At 46.7% G+C, this 25,420-nt stretch overlaps 1 protein-coding gene across 1 annotated transcript in view; it reads left to right on the top strand.

Annotated features, from left to right (window-relative positions):
- Positions 1-7,424: 7,424 nt before the first annotated feature.
- Stat5b (signal transducer and activator of transcription 5B) overlaps positions 7,425-25,420 on the top strand; it is a 69,515-nt gene continuing 51,519 nt past the window's right edge. Inside the window, exon 1 of the mRNA XM_057774019.1 lies at positions 7,425-7,736. The gene's annotated coding sequence lies outside the window, so the exon portion shown is untranslated. The remainder of the gene's footprint in view (positions 7,737-25,420) is intronic.

Here is a 25,420-nt window from a genome sequence, read left to right as displayed (position 1 = left end):
TGGCTCTTTGCTTCTTTCTTTCATTTTTAAAAATTTTTAAAAAATATTTATTATGTATACAATATTCTGTTTGCGTGTATGACTGCAGGCCAGAAGAGGGCACCAGACCCCATTACAGATGGTTGTGAGTCACCATGTGGTTGCCGGGAATTGAACTCAGGACCTTTGGAAGAGCAGGCAATGCTCTTAACCTCTGAGCCATCTCTCCAGCCCCTCTTTGCTTCTTTCTTATCACTATTGTGTGCGCACACGCTGTGGCACTTGTGTGGAGGTTAGGGGACAACAACCATGGGATAATGGCTCTCTGTCAACCTTATATGGGTTGCCAAGCTTGCTTGGCAAGAGACTTTACCCACTGAGACATTTTGCCAGTTCAGCTTGCGCCGTTCACTGCTTGATTCTGCCTTTTTGTATGCGTTGTTATGTCAGTGAGATACAATGGGCAGTGGGGTGCGGGGCAGCTCTACAACTCTCCCAAGATGGGAGCCCAGGAGGGAAGAGTGCTGTGTTGGGTTGGGGGCAGAGGTGGCTGTGGTTAGGACTCCAGATAACACAACTACCCGGAAGTGTCAAATTTGGTTTTTGTTTTCTTTTTCTTTTTTTTTCTGCCTTCAGTCCCTTGGTTTGGTCTCTGCAATTTCCCACCACAAAGCACCTTGGTGGTTTTAGGGGACCAAGCTCTAGGGGAGAAAACTGAGGCCTAGGGGAAGAGGGTTAGACAGATCAGAGACTGCCTGATGTCTGGATGGACTGGAAGTAGAGGCTGTCCTCTTGCCTCTGACTGTGTTTCATCCCCAATTTTGGTATTCAGTGGAGTAAGGGGAATTAACAGGATTAACTGATTAACACACACACATACACACTCGATATGGTGGTGTGCGTTTGTAATGCTAGCACCAGAGATGTGGTGACAGGTAAGTCCCTGGAGCTCACCGTCTAGCCATCTTAGCATGGTCAACTATCCCAAGTGCCAGTGAGAGATCCTGTCTCAACAAGCAAGGTGAACAGCTCCTGAGGATGACACTTGAGGATGACCTCTGGCCTTCATGTATGTGTGTGCATACATGCATGTGCACTCACACACATATGTACCTGTACACACATATGTAGTCATACACATGTGTACACCCACACACACATGCACACCATATACTCATGTGTGCCCATACACATGTGTACATCGTACACGCATGTGCACCTATACACACATATGCACCTGTGCACACATGTGTAGCCAACCATACACATATGTGTACCCATACACATGCACGCACACACACACAAATCCCACAGAAACAAATCCCCCTCCGTGCCATCTTGACCTGAATCATGGTACATTTGTGCTAACATGTTAGGCAGCTTGACCGATCCTGCCAACAACCTTGGAAGGAAGGCAGGGCTGGACTCACTCCAGTGATTCATCCATGTAAGAGACCTATCTGAAGTCATATGTCTGGTATTGTGTGTAGTTGCCACCACCAACAGCCTGTGGGTAGGGTCTCAGTGACCATTCGTAGGTGTGCCACCTCCAAGCCACTCTACACATGTAGAGTGAAGAGGTCTCCTCTGGCTGGCCTCCTGCTGATGGTTCTATGATATTAACTGTGGCCCCTGCATTGCCCTAAGCAGAGACCTGCTGTGCAGAATAAGCCCGTGTGACCATGTGTTGTAAGAAGGTGAATTTGGTTTAACAGAGAAGGGAAAGATAATACTAAGTGCCTTTTTTAGTCCTCAGAGCCCAGGGTAATCTTCCAGACTTTCAGGCCTGCAATGTGCCTCTTAGGGAGACTAGACGGAGGTAGCGGTCTCCCTTGGCCTCACTGTGCCCAGAGTAAGCAGGTAGAACAGAATCATCATTGTTTTTCTGTTCAGTCTCCTCTTCAAGGAGAGTTTCTGTTACTTGGGAGCCAGAGGGGTGTTCCCAAGAAAATTAGGGTGTCCCAGGAAGTGCTTGTGTCCTATAGCTGGAAGGGGTGACCAGACACCCCTGAGGCTCTTAAACATCCTCCTTCACACCATCTGAGCTCTGCTTGGACTGTCTACAATCATTTCAGCCCCCAGCCTTGGCCATGGACCAGAGCTCAGCACCTACCCATCCCTGTAGAAACGTTGTTCTGTTAATGGCCATGGAGTCAGAGCGGGAGTTGGGGAGTGTGTGTGTGTGTGTGTGAGTGTGTGAGTGAGTGTGTGTGTGAGTGTGTGTGAGTGTGTGACTGTGTGTGTGTGTGTGTGAGTGTGTGTGTGTGTTTTCTCTGTGAATGCTGAAAAAGGGAAGCGGCCTTAGTATTGGTGTGAAGCCCCTTTTTACCTCTTTCCCCTGGTGTCTAACACTCTTCAGAGAAGTCAGTTTACAGAGAACTCACCAAGAGAACACAGGGCTGCCCTGCCTGAGGCATGGTGACTGTCCTTTGTTTCTGGGAACAGAGGGAAGGAGGGAGGGTGTGGGACTAGTCCGGGTGGTGCGGTGGAGGGTAGGAATCTTGCTCCCTTTGCCCAGCTGCCATGCCCACCTACTCAGAGGAGATGGTGACAGGTCTGGTACTCTAGATACAGAGAAGGGGGTATAGATACCGTACTGGTGCCCATCTCTTCTCTGGCCAGGTGGGCAGGAAGAAACCTGTGCTTTTCACAGCCTGCTCACAGCAGGCATAGGCCAGGGAAGTGGTGGGAGAGAAGGGGATGGGCAGGAGTGGGCTTGGCCACGGTTCTGAGCAGCCCAGACCGGCCTGGCTTTGCTGTCCTCTGTCTGATGACTATCGGCCCCTCTTCCCGCTGAGCTAGTTTGCCCTCCTTCCAGCCCAACAAGAACTCTTTTGTGCCTTGACCAGCCTGTAGCCAACCTCAAGTCTTCTGGGGGTATACAGGAGAGGGCTCCTTCCCTGCCACCCCTAGTGCTCTGTTACTTTCCTTTGTTATGACTGGTGGGGGATTCTTTCTGTTTCTCATTGTTCCTTGGTGTCTCAAGTCTCCAAACCACCCACATCGTCCTTGCCTGCTCCCTGTGCTCCAAGCTCCAAACTGTGGCTCGACCATCCTAGAAGCAAACGGAGACCATAGCATCAAAAGAAGGTTGAGCCCAAAGCCAAAGCCTCCTTGTACTGGTGAGCTCAGTCCCAAGCATGGGTTTTCTCTTCACCTTGGACTTCAGCCACCCTAGTCCACTTGTGTCCCCTTTGGCCCTTAGCTGAAACCCTATTTGTGCACAGTCTTGGTGATCTAGAAGAAAACACAGTCTTCAGATTCACGCGGGCCTAATACGAACCTTGGCTCTGCCATGTGATCTTGTGCAACCGCATCTACCTCTGAGCTGAACAGCCTCTTTCGCAAAAGGAGGACGGCAAGACCCATTCGTCAGGATTTCTGTTAAGACTCAGCCACAGGGCCGGGAATGGTAGCATCGGGGAGGCTGAGACAGAATTGCTTGGGCTACACGGTGAATTCCAGGACCACCTGGGCTGACCCTGTCTCAACAAACCAGCAAATCAACCACTCGAAGTTTGGTCATAGCACCTGGCGCTGCGTGTATCGTGTGTCCCTTCTTCCAGCTCCAATCTGTTCTTTCGAGGACTGTGTCCTACTGCTTACTCAGCATAAGGGCTTTATACATTCCTATTGGATAAGAAGGTTCCTAAAACAGCTCAGGGCTTCCTGAAGTTCCAAGTTCAGGGCATTTCCCAGGTCACTCTTTCTAAGCCAGAGGTCCCCAAGGGCTCTGCTTTCACAGTCCTGGCCTATGCCTGTTCACATCTTACTGACCTGCTTTCCAGCCCGCGGCAATAGCAGCAGTAGCAGCAGCAGCAACAACAGCAGCAGTAGCAGCATCTTTGCCTGCTGCTGGCCTGACTTTGGAGTTTCCAACCTGCCCTGCAAGCCAGCAAGAGACTGGCTGTGCTGGCACTGTTCTTTCCCCTGCATCAGCCACACCCTCCCTTGGTTAATGCACCATTGCCCCAGGACTCTGGGTGTAGAGGGCATGGTGACCCTGTCCCAGGAGACGCGGGGGCCCCTGAGCTTTCCAGAGAGCCAGCCCTTAACTATTCCTGGAAGGGTGCCCAGATAGGTGAGGTACACAAGTGCCAGATAGGAGTGCGTGAGAATCTCCAGGTGGTGAGTCCTGCCTGGATCTGCACCTCCATCACTCCACCCCCTCCCTACTCCTCCCCTCCCCTCAGCAAAATTATGCTCCCTCCTGACCCAGCAAACTGGCTGGGTCTAAGTTGAGAGAATGAAAGAAAGCATGCTTTTTATTGCATGCCGTCCTTAAAGCAGGCAGCATGCTTAGTTGATTTCGTATGCATGTTCATCTCTTTCCTTCCTTCCTTCCTTCCTTCCTTCCTTCCTTCCTTCCTTCCTTCCTTCCTTCCTTCCTTCCATCTTTTTGCTGGGCTTAACCTTGCAGTGATCCTCCAGGCCCGGCTTCTCAAGGGCTGGGATCTCAGCACACCCAGGCACATTCCCTACCTTCCCCTTTAAAAACAAAAACATTCGTTTAACTAACGTTTCTCATGGAATAAGAGGCACGAGGATAGACAGAGAAGAACTAGTTCTCTTTCCCTGCTCTTCGTGTCCTTCAGGAGGGACGCCTACTGTTACCAGGGTCTTGCATGTACCCTGAAAGACTGTATCCTCCTCACCCCTCCCCACTATGACTTAACACATGAGAGGATACTGAGGTTCTCAGAGATGTTAAGCAGTTTGAGCAAGGACACATATATGGTCGATGAGTTGACAAAGCTGCATGAAGATCTAACTGTTAATTTTGAACAGAAGCAATCTGAATCCCAGCAGAGCCCCCTCCCAAGGCAATGACTGTGACAGCTCCCACAGACCCAAGAACACTGGGGTCTCTGGTGTCCTGCCCTGTTAAGTGTCTGGCCTCCTCTCTGGCTCTACAGGCCTATTCTGACTTCTTCCCATACCAAAGAAGGGAAATTCCCATGAGTGCCCTTCACTAATGGGTGGCAGGTGGTTCCCCGGGGCCAGACTGATTCCTGGGATCCAGAGAAGTCTTTAGAGGGAAGCCACATAAACATGGCCACTGACTAAAGGGGAGCATGGTTGTGGTTTCAATTACGTTTCAAGAAAACGGTCTCATGATCTCCCTGTGGCTATGAAGGAAGGATGTGAAATGAAGGCAGCCACATGGTCATGCACGAGTATGAAGGAAGGTGACTCCAGTTAGTCCTGGCGGAGAATCTCAAGCCACAGGCCTTGATGTTCTTCTATGTGGTCTCTTGGTCAGGTTGGAGTGGACTGAGAGCTGCCCCAAGTGGGCATCTCTGCACCTCCAGGTATCTTTCTGGAATCTTCCAGGGTCCTACTGTCCTATTTCCTCCCAGCACTTTCTGTGCTCTAAGACTGATGCCCTCACAACTTAGAGAAGCATGGTCCAATGACCCAATGAAGAGGTACCCTGGCTCATCTGAATTGTCCAGCGGGGAGGGAGCTGTTGGACATCGCTTGCTGTCCCAGAATGATAGTCTACTGTTTTGCTAAGGTAGCCACAGGAGATTCCATCCTAAGTGGCTACCTAGTGAGTGGTCAGAGATGCGTCGTGATTTCCATGAACAGCGCGGCAGCTGAGTTGGTTCCTAGACCTTGTTCAGTCTTAGGAAAAGGACTTTCAATCTTAGCCCTTATTAAGAACAATAATAGTTAACAGAAATATCGTGCTTGGCAGTGTTTGAAGTATCTCACGTCTCGTTGCTCACTTGATTCTCAGGATGCCACGAAATAGGCAGTATTGATATTACTATGTAGTGAAAACAGACACCAAGGCAGAAAAATGTTCACAATGGTTTCTGGACCTTGTGCTCTTGGTGTGTGCTTAGTCCTTGTAGTTTCCTTTTCCAAGGTACAGCATATTTACTGGGTGTCTACACAGGGTTGGGTGTGGGTGGGGGGATTTAAAGGTGAACAGGATATTGTGTCTGCCCTTGGAGGAGACACATGCTAACAAGAAATGGTTCTTCAACACAAGAGGTGTAGCGATAAGGCACGGCATGAAGTGTGTGGTGAGAAACCGGAGAATAACAGTCATACTGCCTAGACGCTAGGCCCTAGAGCAGCAACCTGTGTGGGTCGTGACCCTCTCACGGGGTCATCTAAGACCATCAGAAAATACAGATATTTACATTACGATTCGTAACAGTAGCAAAATTGCACTTACGAAATAGCAACGAAAATAATCTTATGGCTGGGGTTCTCCACAACCTGAGGAACTAACTGTATTAAAGTGTCCGAGCAAGCATCACACAGAAGGGTAGGCACCGAGAGGCCAGGAGTGTGTTCCTGGAAGAGGGGCAGCAGGCATGCAGGTATGGTAACTTAAAAGGAGAAATGTACCCTTAAGTTTTAACATCTCATAAGCAGGCTGCGGTGGTGGGTGGGGGCCACTACACGGGACCCAGGGACGCAGCTTCCATCCAGTTTCCTGCTCCAGTTCTGAGCTCCCTGCCTCTATTTTGTGCTGAGCACTGTGTCAAGTGTTGCCCAGCCTGTGGGGCAGGAGCAGAAGGGTTTTGTGATCAGTTTCGGACCCAAAAACCTTTATGGCCGGTGTTATTCTTAAGGTGAAGAGAAAGCTGCTCGGAAGAGGAATATGGGAGCGCTTACCTCTTGATCATGCCTGGCTAGGAAAAATTTCAGTTGAACAAATTGTTGAGAACGGGTGTTCTGTGTGTTTGTGCGGGGCTGGGAAGGGGTCCTCCCTCTTTTGCCCCTGCAACTGGGTTTCTGTACCTCCGATGTGTCTTGCTTCCGGGCTGGCCCGGCTGGCCCTTGGAGGGTTGCCAGGGAAACCACTGGCCAGCTCCGGAGATGGAGCGCAGAAGAGTGGGTGACTCAGGTTGCCTTCTCTCACACACAGCAACGCCTCCCCAACATCGGGGAAAGGATCATTGGAGACCCTCTATCACTGGAGTGAACACAGACCAGACGGTCCTGGATAAACCTGTCACTCCCATAACATTTACTAGTGGTAGCCGGCAAAAATTCCCAGGGAGAAAGGCGTCTCCCCTGTGCCCAATAAATTCACCTAAGGGCAGTCCACCGATCCAGTCAACCCGGTCCTGCCTGTGCCCGTCGGGGTGGTGCGACAGGGGCCCTGGTTTAAGCCGCCCTCCGGGGAACAAGCCCGGGATAATTATTGATCGGGGTTACTATGGACTTCTGCCCTCGGCTTGAGAGCTAGAGGACCGGGAACGCGGGCCTGGTTCCTGGCGGGAGGGAGGTGGGCGGGCCGCAGAGGGGGGTCCAATCGCCACTACCACAGCCGCCCGCGCCGTTAAGCGGTGGTCGCCCCCACCCAAACAAAGCAGCATGTGCCGGGCGCCTGGGCACAGACTCGGCGAGCAGCGGGAGCGCGCGGCGCAGGCCCGGACGAGCGCGCCCCCGCGCCCCGCTGCGCGCAGAGGGTTCCGGGCCCCCGCAGGGCGGCCGCGCAGGGGGGGCGCGAAGGGACCTCGGGGCTGGGGAGCGCGCGCTGGGAGGAACCAGGAAGCAAGGCGCGCTCGGGGCGACGGGCGGGCGCGCGTCCCCGGAGCCTGAGCGCGAGAGCGGCGCGCGCGCCCCCGTGGGCCCCGGGCGGGAGAAGAGTCGTCGGCCCAAGCCGTCACCCCGGGCGGGGACCAAGCGCCGGCGACGACGCGCGGAGGTCCTGCACGGGGAGGGAGCGAGTGGACGCGAGAGAGCGTGCGGGCCGGAGGAACCGCTGGCTCCCGTGGGGGCAGACCGAGGTAGGAGCTGCGTCCGGCGTGCGGCCGGGGGCCGGGGAGCCCGGGTGGGGCCCCCGTGCTTTTACTGCCTTGAAGCTGGGCAGGGCCAAGCCGCCGCCATCGCTCCGGGGCCGTGGGGAGGCCGCGGGGGCCGCGCGCTGGGCGGCCGCGGAGCGGCCCAGGGCGCTGTTTGGGGGGGGGGGCGCGAGGGGGACGCGCGGAGGCCGCGGCGGGGGGCGCCGTAGATGCCGTGGAAAGTGTTGGCGCGTGTGTGTCATGATGGGTGTGTGAGGGACACCCCCAGAGCCGATCCCCTGGGAGCCAGGGGACTGCTGTCGGCCGCCACACACCTTCCTGTTGCAATTCTGTAGAGTCTCTGCTCTCTCCCAGTTTTTCCTCTTTTTATTATTACCTCCCCCTGCAAAGTGGGGTGCCGGAGAGTCTGGGGAGATAGATGAGCCGGAGGTGCCCTGTGGGGTGAGGGGGTTATTGGCAAAGCTTTAAGAAAAAGCGCCTTATAAGGAGTCAAGACAACAAATAGCAACATTTTGATAAGGCTCTGGGCTGCGGGATCCCGCGTCAGGACCTGCCAGGCCTGAGCTTGTACGTGTGGTGGTGGGATGCGGGCTGTTTCTCTCTCTCTCTCTCTCTCTCTCTCTCTCTCTCTCTCTCTCTCTCTCTCTCTCTCTCCCTCCCTCCCTCCCTCCCTCCCTCCTCCCTCCCTCCCTCCCTCCCTCCCTCCCTCCCTCCTCGTTCTCCCCCCCCCCAGCCAGGGTTGAAGACTGGAAAAAAAAATGCTCCCGGTGTCGGGGGTAGATATGGGGAGTCGGAAGGAGAGCTGTCTTATCACCGAAGCTAGTCTGAGGCTAAAGGAATCTGGCAAGATGGTCAGAGCGATCAAAGAAGAAAAAAACTTGTCCGGAGCTGGAGGCGTTTGCAAACACTTGTAGCCAGCAGTGATGGAAAAGGCAAAGAAGAAAAACAAGCGCCAGCGTTTAGCAAGCTGGGATTAATAAAAGCCACAAGGCTTTCAAAGGCAAAAAGAGATACCGATTCTCTTTCTCAAGGACCTATGCCCACTTTTTGTGCTTGTCTTGCTGTGGGTCACAATTTGCACGAAATAAATAGTGGCAAACTGGGTTATAGAATCTTAGATTTGGGAAGCCTCCACGCCCCCCGGGGGGGGATTATACCTCTTTCCTTTATTGTAAAACAAAAACAAAACAAACAAACAAGAAAACTGAGGCCCAGATAGGTGGAATTAGTTGCCAGCTCAGGTCACTGTTTATTAGTTTAGAGATTCACACTTAACCCTTATGGACCCATCCCTTGCATCTTTGCCTTCTGTAGGCTGTCCCCTGGAGTATCCTCAGAGAGTAGCCCTTGAGAGGGCCAGTGTCACTGGGCTGAGGACTTTGTGCAGTCTTGTAGTAGTGGCATTGTATCATCTGCTTGTGTCTTGGGTTTCCAAATCGGTTGGATGGCTGCCTGGGCCCTAATAAGCTTTCAGCTGTTGAGTCCGCATTATCTCGCACAATTTTGTTACCGTTCAATTAGGATATAGGACTTGGCCTCCTACCTCAGTATTCTGCTATTGTTCATTTGTTTTTGTTGTCTGATGTTCACTGCCTATAGCATGTATTTCATTTAGGTACCGTTTGTTTCCCGTTTCTCTAATTCATTCGTGAACCCTGAATTGGTTTCGAATCTTTACAGTTGGGGAAGCCGCTGCTGGGTGGCCCCGGCTGATGTTTGCGTGTTTGTTTGGTAGCTGTTTTCCACCTTGGGAAAGAATACAGCTGTTCATGTTCACATTGACAGTGCCAAATGGGAAAGGGGCTGGTGGTTTTAAGAAAAAAAAAATTCACCATGCAGCCCTTGGTGGTATCTGTGGTGGTATCTGTCCGTCCAGTTAAAACACCACCTGTCCTCAGGCAGAGTGTCACTGGAGGGTGGCCTGTTCTCTGTAGGTTCAAGCACTAAACTGAAATACAGCAAAGGAATGGGAAGGTCTCCCCATCTCTTCTTCTCCTCGCCCCCCCACATCAGAAACAAAACAAAAACAAGAGTTGATTTTTGTCACCAACAGTTTGGTGATTGCATAACTCAGAGCTAAATTCCTCCAGAAATCTTTGCTGTAGACCCAGTGACCTCACCTTCTCCCTAATCCTCACCTTCCCCTGTGTTCTTGTTTCTGCCAGAGAAGCTGTTAATATATGCTGTGTTGAGTGTAAGAGGGGTGTGTTTCTTAAGTGTGTACTTCATAGTGTATATAGGAGGAGGAGGAAAAGGTGCTACCGATGCTTGAAGTATTACAACAGAAACATTTTGGCAACACTTCCTATTGGTTCTCACTTCTCATTTCACCTCCATTTCTTAGTCTCAACTGATTTCTCCTCTTCCTCCTCCTCACACACAAAGACCACGCCAAGATGAAAGGGATCACTTATTGCTTTTTGGTAGATGTTTAATTTTTTCCCTCCCAATGATGCTATGGTTAGTCTGTGTTTGTATCGGGCTTCTACAGACAAATCTGCTTGCTGTAGTTCCTTTGGCTTGTTTATTATGTAGGCAGGTGACACACGTGGCCTTGTAGTGAAAGGAAGGTGATTTAAAAGAAGTGAGTAGCGCTGGGCGGTGGTGGCGCATGCCTTTAATCCCAGCACTTGGGAGGCAGAAGCAGGCGGATCTCTGTGAGTTCGAGACCAGCTTGGTCTACAGAGCTAGTTCCAGGACAGGCTCCAAAACCACAGAGAGACCCTGTCTCGAAAAACCAAAAAAAAAAAAAAAGTGAGTAGCAGTTTAAATCTGATGTTATTTGGAAGTTGGCTCAATGTTCTAGTGCCCTACATACAAGGTGTGTGTGCGTCCGCAAAGTCATGTTCAGATGTGTGGACTCTGTTGTCGGTGACACCCTCCTGCCTTTCTTTTGGAGTGCAGTTACCATAGAATTCCTATAGGAACCCCCAGTTGTGTTGTTGTTGTTGTTTAAGCATTTGAAATTATTTTTTTAACTACCTGAGGATAATTCCAAGTCATCTGCAATGACTTCTTCTGAAGAATATTCTTGTACTATGTAATGAAATTTCAACATCTTTTGACTTGGGAACTTCTGTTTTCATCTCCTCTCCTCCCCCTTCTCCTCCACTCGCCTCCTCTGGTTTTTGTTTTGGTTTTTGCCCTAAAGTGGGGCACAGTAATGCATGCTTATAATTTTGGCTGCTCTGGAAACTGAGGCAGGAGGGTTCAGAATTTGAGGCTAGCCTAGGCTGATAACCAAAACTCTGTCTCAACATAAGAATAAAGAATTTGGGGGAGGGGAGGTGTAGATCAGGGTATGTATGTGGCTCTGTATCCTATCCCCAGCGACAACAGTCTCAAAATACCACTGTTCCCAATTGTCATACTTAAAGGAATAGGTTTTTTAATCTTTGTTTGTTTTTGAGACAAAATCTTACTCTGTAGTCCAATCTGGCCTTGAATTTGTAACATCCTCCTGCCTCAGCCTCCTAAGTGCTGGGATTAGAGGCCTGAGTCAACAGGTTTACCTCCATCTTTTTTTTTCTTTTTAATTTGAATTTTGTGAATAAAACTGTTCTTTTTTGTTTGTTTGTTTTGATTTTTTCGAGACAGGGTTTCTCCGTAGCTTTTGGTTCCTGTCCTGGAACTAGCTCTTGTAGACCAAGCTGGCCTTGGACTCACAGAGATCCGCCTGTCTCTGCCTCCCGAGTGCTGGGATTAAAGGTGTGCGCCACCACCGCCCGGCGAATAAAACTGTTCTAAAACCAGAAGAGGCTTCTTCCTCTAGCGTGATGTGAACTCAACAGTTCTGTGCTTTTTTTCTGGGAATAAGAAAGTCAGATTTAACAATCTAGTTTCCATTGATTAGGCAGGGTTTTTTTTTTTTTTGTACATTTAAATTATAAACACAAGGTGAAATTTAAAATTTTAGTTTATCCCCAATTATAATGGATTTATTTAAGCAAAATAGTGACAATGGATATTTTATTAAGGATAACCCTTTACTACTTAAAAAAACAAGCAAACAAACAACAACAAAAGCCAAGACGTGTTGGAAATGACTTGGCGTATCAAGATCGATGCTATTTTTACTCATCCAGAGAAACACTGTAGGTATCAGATCTTAGGTTGACAGCATGAGACCCTCACTCTAGTGGTTGCGGTGTCTTACACGACATTTTATTACTTTTGTTAGTTTGTCACAACCATGACTTCCTTGAAAGGTATCTTTGAGGTTTGCTTTTCATTTTTTTCTTTTAAATGGTAATATTGGGGTGGGGGTGCTTTCTGTTTATATTTTCAAAATTAGGTCCACATGTTACCCTTCTTGTCAGGTCATAGTTTTACTTTAAACACACAAAGGCAAGCATCAGATGTCATGCACTTTGTCTGACTCGTCCTGCTTCATGGAACAGCATCCCTGAGCTCAGTCCAAGACCCAGCTGGGAACACAAAGCATTCTTGAATCTTTTCCCATCTCTCCTCAAGGCGGAGCACTTTTGGAAGGAGCCTTAAGCAGCCACAACAACAGAGGCACAGTTCCCGGAGAAATGGGACTGTTGCCAGCTCTTCCCTCCCAGGTGCCTGGAAGTCAGGGCATGAAGTTAGAGTAGACATTGGTGCTCTACTATAGACCACTGGGCAACCGCTGTACACAGTATCATGGAGGGTGAACTCGTAGCCAAGGGAAGTGCAGCTCTAGGAGGCCATCTCTGAGGAGTCACCCTCAGCTTAGTTCAGGGCTCTTCGTTGTTCCTCTGGGATGGGTGTCGCCCTGCCCCTCCCTCTAGGTCAGTGGTTCTCAACCTGTGTGGGGGTCGCGACCCCCTTGGGGCAAACGATCCTTTCTCAGGGATTACATATCCGATATTTACACTACAATTTGTAACAGTAGCAAAATTACAGTTATGAAGTAGCAATGAAATAATTTTATGGTTGGGGGTCACTGCAACATGAAGAACTATATTAAAGGGTTTAAGCCTTAGGAATATTGAGAACCGTTGCTCTAGGGCCTTGTGTAGCCTAGCCTGGCCTTGAACTCTCTGTAAATATCACAGGATGGCCTTGAACTTCTGGATCTCCCCCCCCACACACACACACACCAGCACTAGAATAACAAACTTACACCACCAGACCTGGTCTGACTGTGCTGGAGGCCCTGCGGAATACCAAGAGAACACGCTGCCCATCAGGCTGCATCCCCAGATCCCCTCCGTGGTTTTTCTAGAGCAAGTCACAGTGACTCTAAATGCTGGAGAGTTCTGTGGAGCCGTGGGGAGAAGGACAACACGGTGTTGTTTCTGTTTCCCCCTCTTCACTAACTTTCTTCTAAATAGCGTAATGACTAAATAGACTCGGAACCGACTCGGCTTCTGGCGTGTTTGCGGTTTCAAGGTAGTTTCTCTCTTCTGTATTTTCTCTTGGATCACAGTTCCAAAAGAAATAGCACCCTGGCATGGAGCAGGGCTCTGCAGAGTGAAATTTGCCACGGAGTTAAGCCTCGTACCTTGACCTCCTGTTCCCTCCATACTCGTGTCCAAAGAAGAAGAGGTTTAAATTTGTCTCGCGGGGCATTTTCTTCTTTGGGTTTTAATTACAGTAATCACTCCCATTTCCCCTTACATTGTGCCATGAAGATGAAAAATCCAGGGACTGGTTGAGGGGCTGGTTGTTTCTTCCCACAGTCCTCTTGCTAACCCTACTAGCACTTCCCTCTCCATCAATGCTTCCATTGCCTCTGGCGCTCTCAAGAGCCCTTTAAGAATTCTTTGCACATTTCTATTATGAAGAGAAATAGCTGCATATTCTCCGCACTCCTAGTTTTTTTGAAGTACTTGTACTGACTCATTTTAAAAATTATACTAAGATAGAGAGCATGGTTTGAGAGTAGTAATGAGATTCTCAGAAAATATGAAAACTTTCCTTTCTGACTGCTTATAGAAAGGTTGGGGAAGACAAGGGGAAATACATCAATGAGCCAATCAATTATTGTTATTTGTTGGGATCAATTTGGTGACTAATATTTTCAATGCCCATTGGCTAGTAGATATGAATTTGGCTTTACTTTGTAGTGATTATAGGACAAACCTCAGGGTTTTCTGATAGTGCTTGTTTTTCCCCTGCCAGGGGATTTCTTTGCATATGGGGAACCAGGCCAAGGTTGCCAGTCATAGCCGCATGTGTGATTTGTATTAAAAATAATTGTTTGAGCTGGGCAGTGGTGGCGCACGCCTTTAATCCCAACAGAGGTTGGCGGATTTCTGTGAGTTCGCAGCCAGCCTGGTCTACAGAGCTAGTTCCAGGAAAGGCTCCAAAGCTACAGAGAAACCCTGTCTTAAAAAAAAACAAACAAAAACTGTTGAAGGCCAGGTATAGTGGCGCATCTTTAATCCTAGCGTTAGGGAGACAGAGCAAGGGGAGTCTGTGAGTTTGAATTCAGCCTGGTATACACTGTGAGTTCCAAGCAGCCAGAGCTACATAGTGAGATCCAGTCTCAAATGCTGTTGGTAATAATAATAATAATAATAAGTATTATTATTATTTAATACTGTAGGTTACAGTACTTTATAACATAGTATAACAAGTAGATACACTAATTATATAGTAATTATTTTGCCATCCTTCAAGAAATAAACAGAAAATTAATTTAAAAGTACTTATGTCTAAACCCAGAGCTGAATAAAATGTTCCAGTGCCGTAAATTCAGAGAAAGATTATGATAATAATACCTAATGGTTACTGTTCACATTCAGTGTGTCAGACAAACACTGTTACAGGTGTGTGTATGCATGTGTGTGTGTGTGGAGGCTAGAGGCGAATTTCAGATGTTAGCTTTTGAGACAGCCTCTCACTGGGACCTGGGGCTTACTGACTGACTTTGGTTGTCTGACCAATGGTCCCCACGGGTGGGTTCATCCCTTCTCCGCCGTCCCGAGGCTGGGGTTACAGATGGACACCACCATGCCCGCTCTTTTATGTGGGTTCTAGGGATTGAACTCAAGACCTCATGCATATGTAGCAAGGGCTTTATATACTGAGTCACCCCAGCTCCCTGGTGCCTGTGTTTTATGATCCTCAGAGGAATGGATATTATCTTGAGATAAAAGTGAAGAAATGACCACAGAGAAGTTAAGTAACTCATCCAAGGTCACACTGCTAGTAACCGCAGGACTAGGCCTAAACCCTGACCCGTCCTGAACCACTGCGCTCAGGGACAGCAGACACCTGCAGCTTTGGAAGGGCACAGGTGGTGCCCTCAAGTCGGCTGTTTCTTTATTTTCCGCAGAAGAGTTCTGAGCTGCCCTTCTGTCTCTGCATACAGACAGAAGGATGATTAATGCTACGCTTACGGTAGTTTATGTACGGTAACCCTCCTTATAGAGAACAGAGTTCTGGCTCAATTTATTTTCAATTTATTTTGAAAAGACTTAAGCTTCTATTCTTGTTTCACCGAAGCTTTTTAGAGTTTTCAATTACAATTTTTTTTTTTTTTGAAATACAGCAATTTAAAAGTGTTACTTCTATGGAGTAACTTCTTTTTTTTTTTTTTTTAAAAAAAAAAGGATGTATATCTGTGTCTGTATATGCAGGTGAGCACAGGTGCTAAGGCAGAGAGGCTTTGGCTTCCCTGAGTCTGGAGCTGTGAGCCACCTTGTGTGGGTGCTGGGAACTGAACTAGAGTCCTCTGCAAGAGCGGTCTGTGCTCTCAATTGCTGAGCCATCTCTCCAGCCTTTTGGGACATCATTTGAGGTAGATGAATGAGTTAATGTGTATTCAGACCAAAGGAAAGGCCGTTAGAAGTTCCCCAAGCTAGGAGCTGGGTGTGACATTAAATCTTAGGGACAGAATTCCTGCCCCTAAAGGACGTGACATAAACTAGGGAGCTCAAGCCACAGTGGAGGACATCTGAATTCCCTAGAAGTGTGGCTGCTCCTCAAACAAACAGAGGGTGTCAGCACCTGCGATTGCCACTGTCACCTTTGACCGGGGCTGAATTTTCTTTGAATGTTGACAAAAATTACATTGTCAGTGGAAAAACCTTAATGTGAGATGTGTGTAAGTCAGAATTTCCTCATGCTCTCTGCAGTGAGATCCTGCAGCTCAGGCTGTTCTCTCTGTGTGTTTTCCCCCTTTGTCTGATATGTCTGTAGAACCTTCAAGCGGGGTTTTCCTACATTTTAGGTGAGAGTAAATTAGAAAGGCTATGAAACCTCATTCATGTCTAAAACGCAAAGCCTCTAGATGGTAGAGCATGGTTTGGGGAAGTGTAGGATTTTAAAAGCCCGACCTAGGCCGCATGTCTTAAATCAACTTCACTCATAGAATTTATTGGAGTACAGCAACGTGGTTGGAACAGAAGGGATCTTCAGGACACTTAATCTGTTAATACTAAACATTGGACTTTATCAGTCCTAAATTATGTGCAGGACAGCTACAGTTCTAAATAGTCAGAAGTGTTCTCTCAGAAGTAATGTTACTGTTTCTTTGGCTGCTTTTATTGTTATTTTTTGAGGGAGAGCCTCACTCTGTAGTCCAGGCTGACCATACACTCTCAGTGTAGCCTAGGCTAGCCTCCAGCTTGTTGGAGGCTCAGCCCTCTACGTAAGCCACTACACTTCTCTTAGAGACAAGCCAGTTATATATTTTGGTTTTGTTTAATATATTTGTGTGTGTGCTACTAGAAATTAAATCCAGAGATTTGTACACATTAGACAAATTAAGTACTCCAACATTGAGTTACAGCCTTGGGCCCAGGTCGTGTTTAAGACTTGGGAAATGTGGCAAAGTAGAGAGTGAACGGAATACATAGTTTTAACAGAATGAAGCCTTGGGGGACGGGTAGTGTTTTAGAACTCTGTTTACAGTGAAAATCGGGCAGCATGAAGGCTTTCCATACAGGCATATGATGCAAATGTCCCCTTATTTGATTTTTTCTGTGCTGTTCTTTTAGTCTGTAACTAATGTATTTGGAAAATATGAATGTGCTTGTATTGTTGAGATGAATTGATCGTGCAGTGAGTTTGAGTATCGGGTACTAATACTCATTGTGTCGTAGCTCATGTCAGTTGCCCCTCCTTCTAACTCTTGAAGACATTAAAACAAAATAGAAAATACCTGGCTTCCTGAATGACATGGCTGTAATTCACAAGCTGAGCTGGTGATGAAGTGAGACCCTCTGATTTTGCAATACCAGGGCTGAACATGTAATGTTAACGGGATGGGCACTTTAGTAAGATAGCCTACCACCACAGGGCTCTGTGTTTTGCCACAACAGTGTGCCACTTGTGGTTTTAAGTTTTATTTTATTTTTTAATATTTTGTGTGTGTGGTGCTGATAATTGAACCCAACTGGACTGTATTCCCAGCAATCAATTTCGCATGTATGTTACCCAGAGATGAGACACATTGTGGATCTGTAGTGAGAGTAAGCCGGAAAAGCTGGGAAAATGAATGACATTTGAAGAAGACAAATGTAGATTTTTATGAAATAATTTATAAAAGGAAAAAACTTAAGACAAATAGTAAAACAAAACAAAGCATTTATACTCCAAGTGTCAGGAATAAAAATGACAGTATAAGAAAAAAATGATGCCTTCATCATAGGGTTATAGTTAATGTTCATGATGTCTGTATCATATAAATAATAAAAAAGACATGGACCTAAAGAGGAAGCAGAGCGAAAGAAAAACACGGCCAATGTGACACTCAGATAAAAACATGAGCAGTGGGTTGGGGGAGGCAGAGGGGGTGGGGGGGAAGGGACTGAGAGCAGAGGCAGGAGGGGAACTGCAATCAGGATGTAAAATAAATTAATTCATTAAATTTAAAAAAATAAACTTTTTTGAGTTAGATTTACAAGAACTAATAATATTGCAAAAATACAGTGTTTGGGGATGAGGGGACCTGGCACCCTTGGTGTTTTGTGTCAGAGAATTAGTGACCTAAATTGTCCCTCGCATCTCTGTTTACACAATGTAATGTCACTCGGCTGTTTCAAACCATGTCATAAAGCAATATTTAATGACTAAATAAAGTTCATAATACATTATTAAGTGAAAAAAATCAAAATATAAAACAATTTTATACATCCAATTTTACTTAGAAAAAACCCACAAAAGTCCTGAAAGTGATTTCTGGGTTGCAGGACTTCAGAGCTAGGCAGGGCATTTTCGAGTCTTTCCCATCCCTCGGTAGCAGGGGGATGATAACAAACAGTGTTTTCGTGTTGCTTGTTTTTACAAATGGCTTTTCTTTGTTGACTCATCTTAGAGTGTACCACTTGTTTTTGTTTTCAGTTCTGAGGAGCAGCAAAGCGAGTAGTGATGCCTCTGCTAAATGTTTGCCGGCTGCGGTGTGTGCGGCGTTTTGTTGTTGTTGCTGTTGAAGGGCTCTATTTAAATCATCTTCGTTGTATTCGATATTTTCAGAATTACAAGAACATGATCTTGAGGACAGAGTTTGCTGCTATTCTTGGTGAAATGACCTGCGTTTTTAGGTAGGGACTGATGAATCATACTGGTTTGTAAATATAATGAATGCTACTGTTTTATCCGTGCACGTGTCTTCCCAGGCCAGCATTCATTTAGTGCTGGGGACGTGTTCATAGTCTCGTGTGACATTCCCGTTGTTTTGTATTCGCCCTCCTGGCGCCCTCCCGTCAGGAAGACACCGGTGAGAGCGCGGGCAAACCCGTGCGACTCTTCCCACCCTCGTGGCCGTTTGGCATTGCCAGTGCCTGAGGCTTGTGCGCTCCCTCAACTAAACCCACACTGATTTCTTTGTGACGTTGTGTATGAAGACAGTTTTTAACATTTTGAAAAATTACAGAAGAGAACTAAAAATACGTCGCAAGGTGACGTTGTCGCAAGGGTTCCGGAGCACGGCTGTGTCGGGCCGGTCACCGCGGAGCGAATACAGTGGCAACTGTGTGGAAATGCCTTCAAACCCAGCCGGTCTCCTGATGTCACTCACAGTGACTAGAGGAGGCCCTCCCTTGGGTTATGCTTTATAATCTACTCTAATGGAATTTGCTATACTAGAATTTTATTTTAATCCAATTTGGGCAATAATAAAATAAATCACATTCATTCCTTTTAGTGCTTTTCAAATCTAAACCTATGATAATTAAAATACATGAAAACAAATATCCTTATGTGTTGAAGACTCAGATTGCCTTTTTTTTAAAGGTAGGATCTTTCTATATAGCCCTGGTTGGCCTGAAATTTGCTGTGTAGACTAGACTGGCCCTCGACTTCACAGAGACATTTTTAAAATTCGTATAAATTTTGACTCTTAAACTTGACATCACATATTTTACTGGTTTTAAAACGTCTCTCAGTGAGTTTCATTGTGAGAAATGAATCTGATACCTAAAGGGGAAAATTTGTTACCAGTAAATTGTAGAGTATATTTTAAAATTAATATAAAAATGATGTGTCTTTTTTGCCACTTAGAACCAACTACTTGATTGTGACCTAGTATTTATTTTAAACTTAAGTGGCAAGACTTTTCCCCAAGTCTGTACATTTAATCTCCAATAAAAGAGCTCAAATGTACATAAGATTCAAAAGACAATTAAAAAACAAAACCACAAAGCTTAATTTGGAGGCAGGTCATGGTGGCGCATGCTTTTAATCCCAGCACACTGGAGACAGAGGCAGGAAGATCAGTGTGAGTCCAAGTCCAACCTGGTGTGCATAGTGCACCCCAGGCTGAGTAAAGGCTACATAGTGAAACCCCATCTCAAAAAGATGAGATGGGGCCGGGTGGTGGTGGCGCACGCCTTTAATCCCAGCACTCGGGAGGCAGAGGCAGGCGGATCTCTGTGAGTTCGAGGCCAGCCTGGTCTACAAGAGCTAGTTCCAGGACAGGCACCAAAGCTACAGAGAAACCCTGTCTCAGAAAAACCAAAAAAAAAAAAAAAAAAAAGGTGAGATGGGGTTGGGGAGGGAGACGGCACTGAAGAGCTGGCTCAGCAGTGACAAGCCCTGGCTGCTCTTCTAAAGAACCCAAGTTTGGTTCCCAGCACCCACATGGCAGCTCACAAACTGGTCTATAACTCCAGTTCCAAGGGATCTGTTGCCCTCTTCTGGTCTCTGTGGTAATCGCATGCACTTAGTGTGTAGACATACATGTAGACAAAACACCCATACACAAAAAATTAACAAATATATATACAATTTCTAAAAAACAAAGCCTAGTTTGGGAAGGTAGTGATAAAATTTTCTTTAGACGTCTTAGTCCATTTTTTGTCTGTTAGTTGCTATGGACCTTTTGAGGGGCTCTATGTATGCATATGTGTGTACAGTGCTTATAGACTAAGTACAGAAATTTATCCCTAAAGTTTTTGTTAATTGTGTTGTCAAGCAAAGTACGACATAGTTGGAACCAAGTTAGTGTTTGTGACCAGCGAATGAATGGACTGTGCAGTCACATTTGTTTTTCAATGTCAAGGTAGACAAGTTGACCCATTAAACTACACAACCCAAAGGTTTCAGCTGTTTGAGAACCAGGGAGGGGTTTCAAGATTCTAATGAAACGCTTAATTGCCTGTTCCAGTAAAATATACAGAAAAATTTAGCCTGCGGTTTAACGGGTTCGTAGACTCAGGTTAGGATCTAATGGACAGCTGACGGAGCTAAGGGAGTATAAGAAGCAGTGATGGTGGCCCAAATGTATGCTTAAAATAAACCTCCACTTTGGTGTTACTTAAGAGATGTGTGTCCCTGGAAAAGCCTACAAATGTCAGTGTTCAGCATTTTAGAGGTTTGTATTCCATTGTGTATCTCTATCATGTTAATGTTTAACCCACTAATAAATGACACAATAAATAATAATTAATAGCCTGTTATGTTGTTTCTAGTTTTTTAATTTGATGACCGCTGAGGTGGAGACTTAGGTTAAGTAGATTTTATTTCCATCTCCATGCACTATTCTCTTACTGAAAGTTCTAGAATGGAGCTGTTGAGTCGTTTGCATAAATAGTGACAAATTTCTCGAGAATTTAGCCCAGTCCATTAGCTGATACATTGCCAAGGAGTCTCCATCTCTGTGACTGAGCTCCAGTGCCTCCGAGGCTCTGCCGGGCTTCTGTACTTGCTTGCATCTGTATCGTTTGGTTTCCGGCAAAGCTGGACCTCGCTTCCCAGAGTCCACTACCCACATCTTTCCTTCTTTGTGGTTTTCCTTTTTGTACCATCATCTAATGAAACTATCCCCAGTGTTCTTTTTATTTTATACATATGTATTTCTCTTACAGCTTTCTTTTTTGGCATTTAACTTTGTGTAAGATGCTAAAATATTATATAATCTAGTTAAATTCTTCCAGCCCGGTTGTGAAGACATACTTATAAAAAAATCCCTGCCAAAATATTATAAAACTTTATATTTGCATTAAAAATATTTGGAGGGGGTGAGATGTCAGGTAAAAGTGACTGTCACAAAGTCCTGTATACCTGAGTTCCATCCCACGTGAAGGTAGAAAGAGGGAGCAGACTCCGAGGGCTGACTTCCACACGCATCCCATAGCATGTGTGTGCCCACACACGCGCCTAACACAAGAACATATTCGTTCTTTATGAGGGACTGGAGAGATCGTCGATGAACAGCATGGACTGCTCTTGCAGAGGACCTGAGTTCAGTTCCCGGCTCCAGCTCCAGGGGGATCACTGCTAGTTTGAAGCCAGCAAGCACAACAGAGTGAGATGGTTTCTCAAAATACACACACACTAGCATGTAACCAAAAATATAAAAAATGTTCAACATGTAATCAATATGAAAATTATTGTGAGATATTTTATATTCCACTTTTTGTACTTAGTTTAGAAATTGTGTTTTATCCTTATATAACATCTCAATTGAGATATAAATTTTTTTTTGAGACAGGGTTTCTAGACCAGGCTAGCCTCGAACTCACAGAGATCTGCCTGCCTCTGCCTCCCAAGTGCTGGAGTTAAAGGTGTGCACCACCACCACCCGGCCTGGGGTGTTTTTTTTGTTTGTTTGTTTGTTTGTTTGTTTGTTTTTTTTAGTTTATTGTGGTGGAAATGGGAGGGTGTTACCCAAAGGTAGAACTCCCTATGTAGCTAAGGATGACTTTGAACTCTTAATCTTCCTATCTTTTGAGCAGTAGGATCACACACATAGTTTCCTAATTAAAATGAAATTTAAAAATCAGTTCCTCGGGTTTAAGTGCTCGGTGGGCACATGTGGCTCAGGACTGCCACCGTGGACAGGGTGGTTGTAAAGCCTGCTGAAGAAGTACAGCAGTCCCCTTTACCTGAGGTTCTGCTCTCCTGAGATTTCTGTTCCTCACAGTCACCTGTCATCTATCTTCAGACATCTTGAACTTCACACCGTCCTCCAGATCACGAGGTCTCACACCAGGCTGTTGTGTCCACCTGGACCTGACTCATCCTGCATCCAGAGTATCTATGGCAGCATGCCACCTGCAGGCTAGTCACTGTTAACCAGTATCCACCATGAAATCAAGTCTGGAGGTATCTCCATGCTTGCATTTAGCAAGCCATTCACAGCAGATTCATGTGTCTCCTGTGCCTACACTGGTCACATCATCTCGTCCCATGGGCGACCTTACATGAGACGGTGAGCACAGGAGCTCAGGAGGACTCATCTAATTTTTATAACTGCATTGTTACAATTATTCTAGCTCATTAGTTATTATTGGTTTCTATTGGCATGATAGAACCCCATGACCAGAAGCACCTCGGGGAGGAAAGGATTTATTTCGGCTTATGGTTCTACATCACCGTCCATCGCTGAAGGAAGTCAGGGCAGGAAGCTGGAGGCAGGAACTGACACAGAGACTGTGGAGAAACACTGCGCACTGACTTGCTCTCCATGATTTGCTCAGCCTGCTTTCATATACAACCCAGGACCACCTGCCCAGGGATGGCACCGCCCACAATGGGCAGGGCCTCCTACAGCAATCTCTAATTAAGAAAATTTTTTTTTGAGACCGGATTTCTTTGTGTAATCCTAGCTGTTCTGGAACTCACTTTGTAGACCAGGTTGGCCTTGATCTGAAAGAGATCCTCCTGCCTCTGCATCCTGTGTGTTGGTATTAAAGGCACGTGCCTGGCTTGCCTACAAGCTATTATGGATGTAACTTGACCTTGTGTCAGTTTGACAATAAACTAGTGAGGACAACTGATGATTTCTTATTGGCCTAATTTATAAATTATATGTAACCATAGGGGTGTGTGTATAGTGAAAATACCCAATGGGATATGTGCATTATAGGGTGTGGTCCTGAGAGCTTAGTCATCCCCTGGAGTCTTGGAGTGCATCTCCCAAGGATAAGGGATTGCCGACTGTCAGATGAAATACAGATTGCCTCCTGCCTCGTGGCATCTGGCTTACAAATAGTAGGTGCATAAAAGGACTCTTGCCTTGGGACTGGAGCCACTGCTGTCTAAGGGGCATCAACTCTCACCCCAAAACACATGGACACCCCCAGCTAAACTCTGGTTTGGAAGCTGTTGTCCCCATTGCGTGGAAGCCCTGTGCCCATCCTCCAGGCTACTGCTGTCAGCCCCCTTCTGCATGTGTAAGTGAGTATACATGTATGTGGGTGTGTGTACATGTTCATTAGTATGTATGTGTGCTTAGGTCAGAGTCAATGTCAGGTGTCCTCGTTGCTCTCCGCCTTTTTTTTGAGACAGGGTCTCTTCTGAACCTAGAGCTCGCAGATCTTGTTGGACTGGCAGGCCAGCGAACCCCAGTGATCCTCCTGCCTCTGCCTCTCCAGGGCAGGGACCGATGACAGGCATGTGCCTCCATGTCCAGCTTTTCCCGTGGATGCTGGGGACGGACCTCAGCTTCATGTGTCTGCACAGTGTTTCCCCAGCTCTGGGTCCCTCCCCTTTCTTAGGAGCAGAGAAGCTGAGTTAGTGTGGGGAAGGGGCACACACTGGTCTGGGTGGTCCTCCCCTATTTCCAGTATTCATGTCTACATGTCCTAGTGCCTTGTCCTCTAGAAGCAAAACTCTTGGGCATGATGGCGCCCACCTCTTCTCGAGTTATGGCTAGCCACATAGGATAATGTGAGTTACATGTGAAAGCCTGTCTATAAACAAACAAACAAGGGGCAGGCAAGAGGGCTCAGCAAGTAAGGCCATCACCACCAAGCCGGCCAAGCTGAGCTTGATCCCCAGAGCCCAATAGTGGAAGGAGTGAACCTAGTCCTAAAATTAACCACTGACCCCCACACACGTGCCATGGGACAGATGCAGCCCTTCCCCGAGAGAATTTTAAAATGTAAAATAAAATAAAAAGCATCAAGAGTAAATGGGGCTTTGCCAGTTTGTGAGCAACGGCGGTTCACCAGGCTTTCCTCTAGGAATCCCCCGTCTTCTGTTTATAACATGTCAGTTGGGGAAACGCTCCGTGTTCCAGAGAGCATATGTGTGGATGAATGTGGAGTGTGGTTCCATCTGTAAGGAGACTGATGGGGGAGGGGAGCAGGGGAACACAGGGGACAGGTGATTCTATTGAAGCGCAAGCAGGGTGTGTTCCTTCAACCTGCTGTCTCTAGCCAGCTATAAGCCTTCAGACTCTGAGACTGAAACAGCCATCCTGTTTCAGGTGTACCCCGATCTCAAATCACCTTTAAGCAGCTGGGGTTTTGCTATTTTTGTTTCATTACAGGATGTGTATCGTACATTGTTTTGGTTTGGTTTCTTGCTTGTGTTTGTGAAACTGAGTTTGCTGAGAAAAACAAAATCGTGCTCGTGTTTTGAACTCAGCTTCGATTCATGAGAGACACAAAGTTGATGCTTAAAGGGCTGGCGAGATGGCTCAGCCAGTAAAAGGCGCTCGCTGATGAAGTGTGGAGACCTGAGTTCCATCCTTGAACCCATGTGAAGGTGGAAGGAGGGCGCTAACTCCCACAGTTGCCCTCTGACGGGCACAAGTGTGCTGTGGCCCAAGCGTCCTCACACCCGTCACGTATATACCCAGTAATAAAAACAATGCCGTAAAAGCTCATGTCTGAAACTTGACATCTAGTTACAGATGAAGAATTGCTTTTCTCTAGTTATCTCGCCCATGGTTGCTTTAGTTTGGGGAGCAGATAGTTGCTGTCTCCAGGCAGGTATGAGGACCCAATCAGAGAGCTTCAGGGCCCACTGCAGAGACATGATGGTGCCCGAGCCCTACCTTCTCCATCTCTCTGCCCCCCTCCTGCTTGGCATAGTTGTTTTAATTTTGTTTTTGAGATTGAGTCTCACTATACAACTCAAGCTTACTCTGAACCTGTGAACTTTTTTTCTGCCTCTGTCTCCCAAGTCCTGGAGTTGCAGGCATGTGCCTCCAATCTGTACCTACGTTGTTTGTCCTGTTTTTTGTTTAGATTCCCTCAGTCTGAAAGGATCCTCTGAAGAAATGTATAGAACTTATGTGTCATATCTAAGCCAAATTTGTCAGCCACTATAATGTCAAATAAAATTCTCATTAGCTTTTACTACAAGGTAAGATTTAAGCTGCTGTTTATTTTAATATGGTGCCAAATTAAGTCATCATAATATTGAAAATCTCTTGATGTAATGTAGTAAATGTGATTTATTCCTCCATAAGAAATGAGGGATGGGCAGGGTGGTGATGGAGCGCTCCTTTAATCCCAGCACGTGGGAAGCAGAGGCAGGTGGATCTCTGAGTTTCAGGA

The sequence above is a fragment of the Chionomys nivalis genome, chromosome 7 (assembly GCF_950005125.1).
Source record: "Chionomys nivalis chromosome 7, mChiNiv1.1, whole genome shotgun sequence".
Lineage (NCBI taxonomy): Eukaryota > Metazoa > Chordata > Mammalia > Rodentia > Cricetidae > Chionomys > Chionomys nivalis.
Note: the sequence above shows the minus strand (reverse complement) of the source record. Positions and strands in the feature narration are given on the sequence as shown.